The 12175-nt window shown below is 49.5% G+C and overlaps 1 protein-coding gene across 6 annotated transcripts in view; it reads right to left on the minus strand.

The window, feature by feature from the left end:
• The window catches only part of RNF31 (ring finger protein 31), a 99171-nt gene that overhangs the window by 36338 nt on the left and 50658 nt on the right, over nucleotides 1-12175 (minus strand). The gene's annotated exons all lie outside the window — the stretch shown is intronic.

Here is a 12175-nt window from a genome sequence, read left to right on the forward strand (position 1 = left end):
TCCTGTGAGGGTGCCAGTCTGGTCGCCCTACTTCCTTCAGGAGTCGGTAAGGCGAGTCTAATTCTGTGGTAATAAGGAGCTCTTACCTCCAGTCACCTCCAAGATAATCTCATCAGGTGGTTTTCCAAAAAGACCAAGTAAAAGGAAGCTCAGTGAGAGATTTCTTGGAAGCGGCATCAGCGTCCCAGGCCTTGAACCACATGGAACAACGAAGTGCCAGTAGATTACCTGTGGCAAAAGCCGTACAACGGGTTGACTGCATATAGAAGCAGAGCACAAATAGTCTCCGGCATTGGAAAGTTGAAGTGCAAAATCCGCCAAATTTTCCGAAAGGGCCCCGGACAAAATGCCCTGGCGGAGTTGAGAAGCTCAGACAGAAAGCGCTTTTGACACACAAGCAGAAGCGAAGGTAGGAAGTAAAGATGAACCTGCTGCTTCAAATGCAAATTTTGCCAGATTTTCAATCCTCTTGTCTGCCGGGTCCTTAAAAGATGCTGCATCCGCCAAAGGCAGAGTAGTCGCCTTTGACAGGCGGGAAACCGGAGGATCCACAGTTGGTGGAGATGTCTATCTTGCAATGAGGTCCTGGGCAAAAGGAAACTGTGCCTGAACCTTCTTAGTCCCTTGAAAGCACTTGTCAGGATGCTTCAATGCTGTTTTCATTAAAATGTCAAATTCAGCATGAGAGCTGAAAACCTTGAGAGGGACGGGAGAAGTGAAATTAATCTTCTGGAGTTGGGTCCGAATTTCCTGGGTCCTCTAGGTGAAAGGTGTCCATGATGTCCGAGACCAAGTTGTCTACCATGTCAGAGGCAGAACCTGATGCCTCATCTTCCAGTTCCCTAGGAGAGTGGGAGCGGGTGGAGGCAGCCTTGGATGAAGGCGAAGCGGACCTGGTACGCAGATCTAGAGACCTAGGACGGTGACCAGGAGAGTGGCCCTTAGATGAGGGGTGTTTTAGGGGTTCCAGGGAAGAGGAGTGAAACCTATGAGGAGGGCGCCTATTCCTGCTTCTGGACTCTGGAGATGAGCCAGAGGAGAAACCCCTAGGGTGCTTGTGAGAGCGCCTAACATAAGGAGGAGAGCGAGCCTCCCTTGAAGGCTGGCATAAGGAAGACCTCTCCAATGCAGTCACGACAGAATGGGAGACCTGCGCCAGGTAAGAAATACACTGGTAGAAGGAAGACACCAATTCCAGAGGGAGAGCAGAGCCCATAGGTCCTGGGTTCGGACATAGTGCAAGCAAAAGATAAAATGGAGCAGTCTCACCCAGTGTCTGTGTGCCTCAGGAAGAGAAGAAGCAGGATGTAGGAAGAAAAGTCCTCAGCAGAGAAGAGAGAGAGGGAGGGAGGGATAGCCCAATGAGAAGGAGGGGGAAGAACCAGCACCAGCCAGGTCCTCATTGGTTCAAATGACCCCTGCAGCACACGCCCGTGCTGATAGGTAGATACCAAAACCCCCAATACGTGTGCTGAAGCGCTATAAGCGCCAGCGGGGAGGGGGCAGAGCTAAACACTGTGAGGAGAACGTGCCGTGGCCATGATTAAAAAAAGCCCCAAATGCTGAGTATACTAAAGAAAGTGCGGCCGGGAGAAAGGAGACCCGTCGCCCATGCGCGAATAGCACGGCCGACAGAGAACAGAAGCTCCAGCGCTCCGGTCACATCGCATATGGATGTGGCCGATGAGAGAATAAGCCAGGAGCATGCACACAAAGCAGGCGCCGAGCAGGGCTGTGAAAATGTCCTTAATAATGTAAAAACACATATTGAAATGTCCTGCACCACTGTTGCTGTCCCCAATGTTCAGAATGGCTGAGCAGGAAACTGTTCCTAGAGTGAATAAAAAGGAGTGGGCTCCAAATAAGGGGGCTACAGAGGTTTAGAATCCTGAGAAGGGCTACAAACCTGAAAAGAAAGGAAGAGAAATACTCACCTTGTCCTTAGAAAACTTACCTAATGAAGTCTTCAGTCAGCTAGTAAACACCTGCATCATGCCAAGCTGAAACAGCGAGACGAGCAGGGAAGATAGGGGGACCCATACCCAGTCGTACAACCCCAGGTGCTAGCCGGTGGCCAGAAGGGCTTGACAGTGCATAACTCAATGCTCCTTCTTTGCAAATGGGGAAACAGTGAACAATATGTTCCTGAGACCCCACCTAAAAAGAGAGAAATAAAAGGGAAAGAAAATTCTAACTATACATCCCTAAACTCAAAAATAAGAGCTCCAGACCTGTGTCTGCCTCTTACTGACACTAAGCTAAAAACTGATTAGCTCAAGTGCCTGTGGGTGGGTATAACCTGCTGGAAGGGGCCAACTTTTATTGTTGCCTAGTATCAAGCCTCCTAGTGGCAGCAGCATATACCCAAGGTCTGTGTCCCCAATGGAGCCGATCGAGAAAAGGAGATTTTTTACCACCTACCGTAAAATCTCTTTCTCGAAGGATCCATTGGGGGACACAGACCGTGGGGTGTATGCTGCTGTCTCTAGGAGGTATGACACTATGGCAACAAAGAAGTCGGCTCCTCCCAGCAGGATATACCCGCCTCCAGGCACTGAGGTAATCAGTTTTAGTACCAGAGCAATAGGAGAGAACCGACAGGTCAAGGAAAAAACACGAACTGTCCGAGAACCAGAAGAAAAGATATAACAGAACACACCCTCGGACAGAGAACCAAAGAGAAACCCAAAAGGGCTGGAGCTGTGTCCCCCAATGGATCCTTCGAGAAAGAGATTTTACGGTAAGTGTTAAAAAATCTCCTTTTCTCTATCGGCTCCATTGGGGGACACAGACCAAGGCCGTCCCTTGGGTGGGCAGATAATCAGTCAGGCAGAGGGCTGTTCCACTGCCGCCTGCAGCAGTTTACGGCCCAGACTAGCATCAGCCGATGCGAAGGTATGAACCCGGTAGAACCTCGAGAAAGTGTGCAAAGACAACCAAGTAGCTGCCTTGCAATCTGCGAGGCCGAGGCTTGTTCTGGAGAGCCCAGGATGCCCCAACAGAAACAGGTAGAATGAGCTACAACCCTGAAGGGAGGAGTCTTCCCCCTTCAGCGATAGGATTCTGAAATGGCAGACCGGCTCCACAGAGAAGTGGTGGCCTTGGAAGCAGGTTGTCCCTTACGACGACCTTCCGTAAGGACAAAAAAGGAATCGCACAGACGAAACGAAGAAGACATAGAGAGGTAATACCTAACAGCCCGAACCACATCCAGTTTGTTGAGTAATTGCTCCCTAGAATGAGAAGGAGCGGGACAAAAGGACAGAAGAACAATGTCCTCATTGAGATGAAAGGCCGAAACAACCTTAGGCAAAAAGGAAGGATCTGGCCAGAAGACAACCTTGTCCTGGTGAAGCACCAGAAACGGAGAACAGAAAAGAGAGCTGCCAATTCAGACACTCTCCGAATGGAGGTGATAACAACAAGAAAACGCCACTTTCCAAGAAAGGAGGCGCAGGGACACCTCCCCAAGGAGTTCAAAAGGTTCACATTGGAGTACCCCCAGAACCAGATTCAAGTCCCAAGGGGGAGAAGGTGACCGATAAGGAGGGACAGCATGCGCCACTCCTTGAAGGAAGGTCCGGACATGAGAATTAGAAGCTAAAGGACGCTGGAAAAGAATAGAAAGGGTCGAAACCTGACCCTTAAGGGAACTGAGAGACAACCCCTGTTCCAATCCCAACTGCAAGAAAGAGAGAAGGGAAACCGAAAAGGTAACAGGACACAAGACCTGAGCTTCACACCAACTAAAATAAGACCGCCAGGAACGATGGTAAATTTTTGCCGAGGAGGACTAACGAGCCCTGAGCATGGTGCGAATGACTTGGGAAGAGAAACCGCGGCTCTCAAAACCGCGATCTCGACCGCCACGCCGTCAAAGCAGAGATGGTAGTAGGGGTGGCACAGGAGACCTGAGATAGGAGGTCTGGACGATAGGGAAGGCACAACGTTAAGTCGTTCAGGAGCCTGACTATGACGGCTTACCACGCCCGCCGGGCCCAGGCTGGGCCACTAGAATGACTGAAACCTCCTACTGAGAGTTTCCTTAGGACCCCGAAAGGAGAAGAAAGGGAGGAAACAGATAAGGTAGGGTAAAGCCCGACCAAGGGCAAGGCTCGACCAAGAGAGAGGAACGCTTCGGTTGTGGCGGGACAAGCAGAGGTCCAGGCCTGGAGCGCCCCAGGTGTTGCAGATCGCAGAAAACACCCCTGGATGTAGGGACCAGTGGTCTTGGACGACTGAGGACCGACCTAGAAGATCACATCCCAGGGACGGCCAGACTGAAGATAACTGAGATGGACGGAAACCTGAGTTCCGCCCAGGAGGAAAATTCCCAAGAAGCAGGCAAAGAAAGAATTGCCCTAGGCCCCAAAATGTTGAAGGGGAAAAAGTTTCTCAGGGGGCCAAGACCCATGACCGGGCGGTCCCTGAAAACACCTCCCAGCCTAACAGCAGGGATGGACAGGAAGGGACACCCCCGAAAAAAATGAGGGGGAAAACAAAGCCACCATAGAAGGGACCAACAAGACTGATGAGAGAGAACGATCTTGAGGCCGAGAGACAATGGAGACCTGTCACACCGGAAGAAAATCACCAGTTGAAGAGGTCGGTGATGAAACTGGGCAAATGGCACGGCCTCAATGGCCGCCGCCAATCGACCCAGGACATCCATGCAAAAACGAATGGAAACTGGAGCAGGGAGCCGAAGGCATCAGACTCTTGAAAGAGTCGGCGGAGTCGAAAGCAGGCAGAGGCCGCATCGAACTGGAGCCCCAGGAGAGCGGTTGGGCTTGTCCCAAATGACCATCCAACCGAAATGAGACAAGGTCTGGAGGTTGAGACTAAGGGGGGGATTTATCAAAACCTGTGCAAAGGAAAAGTTGCCCAGTTGCCCATAGCAACCAATCAGCTCGCTTCTTTCATTTTTAACCAGGCCTCTGCAAAATGAAAGAAGCGATCTGATTGGTTGCTATGGGCAACTGGGCAACTTTACCTCTGGACAGGTTTTGATAAATTTCCCCCTAAGACTCTCCAGAATCTGGGTCCTGCTGGAGCTCAAATGAGGAGGTAGTCCAAATAAGGAATCACAGAAACAATTGTTGTCCGTAAAAAAGGCTATCACAGGCGCCAGGACTTTGGTAAAGGTCCGCGGAGAAGTGGCCAGACCGAAATGAATAGCCACAATAGAAAATGACCGTCCGGAACTGCAGAGCGGAGGTACCGCTGATGACCAGGAAACAATGAGATGTGGAGGCAGGCATCCTGATGTCCACCGAGGAACGAAAACTCACCTTGAACCATGGACGCCAGCACCGAACGGAGAGACTCCATTGAGGATGGGAACGCAAGATGCTGGCTGAGATATTCGAGAACCAAGACTGGGCGAACAGAAACGCCTTTCTTGGAGACCACAGAGAGGTTGGAATAAACCTCGAAAACGTTCCCCTGAAGCTGCATGTCCAGGCATCCCGGCGGTAAGAGGCGACCAACCACCCGAGAGAGGTCGACGGGTGGGATGGGGACCCTTCAGGCCGAGGAAGGCCTACGGGTGCCTGATGGGGCCGCCAAACGGCCGGAACGGATAGCCGACCTCCGGGAGGAATGGGATCGGAAAGAGGAGCCCTCTTCCCATGAAGGCGCCTGGCTGGACCCTTTGTTGGTACCCAAGGTCCGAAGAACCGGAAGGAGGACTTACGATGGAAGCGGTTCTGTGAGTCTTACCAGAGATAATAAAGAACTCTTTTTTTTTTCGCCCGTCGCCTCACTTCTTGAAGGTGGAATCCACATTCCAGGCTTAAAGCCACATGCATGGACGGTGGCTACCAGGTAGCTTGTGGTAAAGGCAGCACAGTGGCTGCACATGGAAGCAGAACACAGAAAAAATCTCCGGCTGCGGAGCATCGGAGAGCTAGATTAAATCCTCCGGAGGGATCTTGAAGACTACCCTGGCGGAGTTGGAAGACCATACTAAAAGGGCCGTTGACACCCAGGCAGAAGCAAAAGCAGGAAGAACCTGCTGCCTCAAGGGCAGAGATTGCCAAAGTATCCACCTACATGTCTGCTGGATCCTTGAAGGCCGCCGCATCAGCCAAAGGCCAGGTAGGCGCCTTAGAGAGACGGGAGACCGGCGGATCCACAGTTGGAGAGGAGGTCCACCGAGCAATGCTTGAACCTTCTACGTTTCCTGAAACTTCTTGTCAGGACGAGAGAGAGAGAGAGAGAGACCGAGAGAGAGACAGAGAGAGAGAGACAGAGAGAGACAGAGAGACAGAGAGAGAGAGAGTCAGGAAGAACAACCGGGGTAGAGTAGCAGGGGGGTCTGGGGGAGCAGTGGAGCAGGCAGAACAAGTGGTTCAGCAGAACCAGACAGTTTAGAGTTACAGTATTAACAGAGAAAAGGAGTGGCTAACACTCCGGTTAACTGTACTGTTTAGAGAGAGGCCGTTCTGGGCCTCTCTCACCCAAGACTGTGTTCCATTGCACTGTGTTGCTGATACAGTCTGCTTATCTTACTGTTTCACATGCCTTGAGATCCCCATAGACCACAATGGGCCTATTTAAAAAATTAAACCACAACACTGTAACACTCTGTCCCACCCGGGACTCGAAACTGTGGTGGTTTGCAGGCTGTAACACTCTGTCGCAGAGAGGAGAAATGCTGGCCAATAGCAAGTGAGGGACGTGTTAGGAGCAGGGGGCAATGCTGATTGGCCCCTGCCACCAATCGCGCGCACATCGCTGATTGGTGTTCAGTTCGCGCCCAGAGAAGCTTCGGCGGCCCTGGGTGGGCGGAGCTAAAGCGCACCGGGCCGCCGAAGTACTAACAAGAAGTCTGTAATGGCGCCTGCACCTTGCCCCGAGTGCACATGCGAATGCATGTGCGCTCGCGGGGAACTGAGCGGACTAAACGCCGCCGGCAGCAGCCGCTGCCGGAAGTGAAAGTAGACTGGCGCTCAGAGCGCCCGCATAGAGAACGCCGCGGCTGTCAGCCGCTTCAATGTAAAAACACAGACGTTCCACACACACACACACATATATATATATGAATAAAGTATTGTAGCCCACCCAAACTGCCACTGCTCCCCCCAGTAATAAAGGACCCCCTGTCCAGGCCAGCCCCATTGGACCCATGAGAAAGGTGGGCCAAAAACTGAGGGTCTCCAGATGCTGCAAATCTGCACCTAAGGAGAAAGGGAAATATACTCACCTCAGTCAGAAGAACTAACCTCATGAAGTCTTCCTATGAAGTCTTCAGCCAGCTTTTATCACCTGCATCATGCCGGGCTACCATGTGAGAGCGAGGCGAGCAAGGAGATAGGGTTACCTGGATCCATGAGGTACAACCCCAGGCGCTGACCGTTGGCGAGAAGGGGTGAACAGCGCATATACACAATGTCTGTGCCCCCTTCCTCGCAATGGGGAAACAGTGAGACGCAGTTCCTGGGTCCCCACCTGAAAACATGAAAGAAAATGGAATAAAAAACACATTCCCTAACTAGGAAAATAATAAAACATAAGACCTGGTCTGGAGAAATCCAGACCATGTCCACCTCCTTCAGACACTAAGCTTAAAACTGATTACCTCAGCGCCTGGAGGCGGGTATATCCTGCTGGGAGGAGCCGATTTCTTTGTTGCCATAGTGTCATACCTCCTAGAGACAGCAGCATACACCCCACGGTCTGTGTCCCCCAATGGAGCCGATAGAGAAACACTGTGTTTCAATGGGTGGGGTGGCTGATGTGTTGGAGGAAGGAAGGGATCTCAAATTTTCAAGCAACTATGGAATGTGTAATTTAGAGAGTATATTTCAAACAGGAAATACCCAGTTCTGGCAGGTAAGTACTAAAATCATCTTATGGTGAATAACCCCCTTTAACCTCTTAAGGACCCAGGACGTACGGGGACGTCCCCGCACCCTGGGCCTTAAGGACCCAGGACGTCCCCGTACGTCCTGGCGTTTTCCGGTCTCTGCCGCTCGCCGGGCAGAGATCGGAACCGGATGCCTGCTGAAATCCTTCAGCAGGCATCCAGGGCAAACGCCGAGGGGGGCCATGTAGGCCCCCATGTCGGCGATCGCCGCAAATCGGAAGGGAAATCGCCCTTGCGATCTGCGGCGATACCGGGCTTATCGGGTCTCTGGGACCCGACCGCCCGGTAATTTCGCATGATCCCGGCTGTCACAGACAGCCAGGACCATGCTAACGTATAGTTAACCGACCAATCGCAGGAGGGGGGGGGCGGTTACTTCCTCCCGTCCTGCCCGGCCCCTGAAAGTCCGGAGAGGACGGGAGGAAGACCGGAGGACGCGGCGGGGGACGGGGGAGTGCTGGGGCCCAGCCCCGGTACTTACCTCGTCCCTGAAGACCCGGATCCAGACGATGAAGATGGCGGCGGCGGCGACAGGTGAGTATATCTTCAGCCGCGGTCGGGCCCTTTACAGCAATGCACGTCGCCGTAAAGCGACATGCATTGCTGTAATAGGACCCTGTAAACTACAACTCTCAGCATGCCCAGACAGCCCTTGGCGTCTGGGCATGCTGGGAGTTGCAGTTTTGCAACATCTGGAGGTCCACAGTTTTTGGACCACTGTGCCCTTCCAGATGTTGCAAAACTACACATCCTCAGCATGCCCTTACTGTCCAGGCATGCTGGGAGTTGTAGTGCTGTAACATCTGGCCCTTCAGATGTTGCAGAACTACAACTCCCAGCATGCCTGGACAGTTTTGGCATACTGGGAGTTGTAGTTTTGCAACATCTGGAAGGGCACAGATTGGGAACCACTGTATTAGTGGTCTGCAAACTGTAGTCCTCCAGATGTTGCAAAACTACAACTTCAAGCATGCTGGGAGTTGTAGTTCGGCAACATCTGGCTCTAAAGATGTTGCCGAACTACTACTCCCAGCATGCCTGAGAATGTTTGGGAGTTGTGGTTTTGCAACAGCTGGAGGCACACTGGTTGGGAAACATTGTTTCCTAACTCAGTGTTTCCCAACCCGTGTCCTTCAGCTGTTGCAAAACCACAACTCCCAAACATTCTCAGGCATGCTGGGAGTAGTAGTTTTGCAACAGCTGGAGGTCCCCCCCCCCCTGTGAATGTACAGGGTACATTCACATGGGCAGGGGGCTTACAGTGAGTATCGGGCTGCAAGTTTGCAATGCAGCAAATTTTGCGCGGCAGCTCAAACTCGCTGTAATCCCCCGCCCGTGTGACTGTACCCTAAAAACACTACACTACACTACACTTACACAAAATAAAATAAAAAGTAAAAAACACTATATATACACATACCCCTCCCTACACAGCACCCCTCCCTCCCCAATAACAATGAAAAACGCCTGGTACGCCACTCTTTCCAAAATGGAGCCTCCAGCTGTTGCAAAACAACTCCCAGTATTGCCGGACAGCCGTTGACTGTCCAGGCATGCTGGGAGTTTTGCAACAGCTGGAGGCACCCTGTTTGGGAATCACTGGCGTAGAATACCCCTATGTCCACCCCTATGCAAATCCCTAATTCAGGCCTCAAATGCACATGGCGCTCTCACTTTGGAGCCCTGTCGTATTTCAAGGCAACAGTTTAGGGCCACATATGGGGTATCGCCGTACTCGGGAGAAATTGACTAACAAATCTTGGGGGTCTTTTTATCCTTTCACCCCTTATGAAAAGGTGAAGTTGGGGTCTACACCAGCATGTTAGTGTAAAAAAATTAACTTTTTACACTAACATGCTGGTGTTGCCCTATACTTTTCATTTTGACAAGAGGTAAAGGGGAAAAAAGCCCCCCAAAATTTGTAACGCAATTTCTCCCGAGTACGGAGATCCCCATAAGTGGGCGCAAAGTTCTCTGGGGGCGCACAACAAGGCCCAGAAGGGAGAGTGCGCCATGTACATTTGAGGTGATTTGCACAGGGGTGGCTGATTGTTACAGCGGTTTTGACAAACGCAAAAAAAAAAAAAACGCACATGTGACCCCATTTCGGAAACTACACCCCTCACGGAATGTAATGAGGGGTGCAGTGAGAATTTACACCCCACAGGTGTCTGACAGATCTTTGGAAGAGTGGGCTGTGCAAATTAAAAATGTTGTACAGCCCACTGTTCCAAAGATATGACAGACACCAGTGGGGGGTAAATGCTCACCCCCCACTGGTGAGCATTTACGCCTTCTTACGTTCCTCAAGGGGTCTAGTTTCCAAAATGGTATGCCATGTGGGGGTTATTTTGCTGTCCTGGTACCATATGGGCTTCCTAAATGCGACATGCCCCCCGAGCAAAATTTGCTCTCAAAAAGCCAAATATGACTCCTTCTCTTCTGAGCACTGTAGTTCGCCCGTAGTGCACTTCAGGTCAACTTATGGGGTACCTCCATACTCAGAAGAGATGTGGTTATAAATTTTGGGGGGTATTTTCTGCTATTAACCCTTGCAAAAATGTGAAATTTGGGGGGGAAACACACCTTTTAGTGATTTTTTTTTTTTTTTACGTATGCAAAAGTCGTGAAACCCCTGTAGGGTATTAAGGCTCACTTTATTTCTTGTTGCGTTCCTCAAGGGGACTAGTTTCCAAAATGGTATGCCATGTGTTTTTTTTTTGCTGTCCTGGCACCATAGGGGCTTCCTAAATGCGACATGCCCCCGAGCAAAATTTGCTCTCAAAAAGCCAAATATGACTCCTTCTCTTCTGAGCATTGTAGTTCACCCATAGTACACCTCAGGTCAACTTATGGGGTACCTTCATACTCAGAAGAGATGGGGTTACAATGTTTGGGGGGTATTTTCTGCTATTAACCCTTGCAAAAATGTGAAATTTGGGGGGAAACACACATTTTAGTGAAATTTTATTTTAATTTTTTTACATATGCAAAAGTCGTGAAACTCCTGTGGGGTATTAAGGCTAACTTTATTCCTTGTTACGTACCTCAAGGGGTCTAGTTTCCAAAATGGTATGCCATGTGGGGGATTTTTGCTGTTCTGGCACCATAGGGGCTTCCTAAATGCAACATGCCCCCCAAAAACCATTTAAAAAAAACGTACTCTCCAAAATCCCCTTGTCGCTCCTTCGCTTCTGAGCCCTCTACTGCGCCCGCCGAACACTTTACATAGACATATGAGGTATGTGCTTACTCGAGAGAAATTGGGCTACAAATATAAGTATACATTTTCTCCTTTTTCCCCTTGTAAAAATTCAAAAATTGGGTCTACAAGAACATGCGAGTGTAAAAAATGGAGATTGTGAATTTTCTCCTTCACTTTGCTGTTATTCCTGTGAAACACCTAAAGGGTTAAAACGCGGACTGAATGTCATTTTGAATACTTTGGGGGGTGCAGTTTTTATAATGGGGTCATTTGTGGGGTATTTCTAATATGAAGACCCTTCAAATCCACTTCAAACCTGAACTGGTCCATGAAAAATTGTGAGTTTGGAAATTTTGTGAAAAATTGGAAAATTGCTGCTGAACTTTGAAACCCTCTGGTGTCTTCCAAAAGTAAAAACACGTAAATTTTATGATGCAAACATAAAATAGACATATTGTATATGTGAATAAAAAAAAATTTATTTGGAATATCCATTTTCCTTACAAGCAGAGAGCTTCAAAGTTAGAAAAATGCAAAATTTTCACATTTTTCATAAAATTTTGGGATTTTTCACCAAGAAAGGATGCAAGATACCACAAAATTTTACCACTATGTTAAAGTAGAATATGTCACAAAAAAACAATCTCGGAATCAGAATGATAACTAAAAGCATTCCAGAGTTATTAATGTTTAAAGTGACAGTGGTCAGAATTGCAAAAAATGGCCAGGTCCTGAGGTGTAAAATTGCTGGGTCCTTAAGGGGTTAAGTAAATCTTCTCCTGTGATTTGCTGGGCCAATTGGAAAAGGACAACTTTGCTGACAGGCTGGTGTTTAGCAATGAGACGACATTTCACTTCAGTGGGAAGGTCAGTCACCACAATGTTAGAATTTGTGCCTCAGAAAAACCTCACAGTAATTTGCCCAAAATATAAGTTTTCTGTGTAATGAGCAGATGCAAAGCCTAAGGTCAATTATTTTTTTATTATTTTTTGCTGAGGATACTGTCAATGCCACTCCTACATGGAAATGTTAAAGGAATGGCTTACATCACATATAGAGGAAGACTTGCCACACATAGTCACACATAGTCACATTAGAT

The sequence above is a fragment of the Hyla sarda genome, chromosome 1, assembly GCF_029499605.1.
Source record: "Hyla sarda isolate aHylSar1 chromosome 1, aHylSar1.hap1, whole genome shotgun sequence".
In the NCBI taxonomy this organism is placed as follows: Eukaryota; Metazoa; Chordata; class Amphibia; order Anura; family Hylidae; genus Hyla; species Hyla sarda.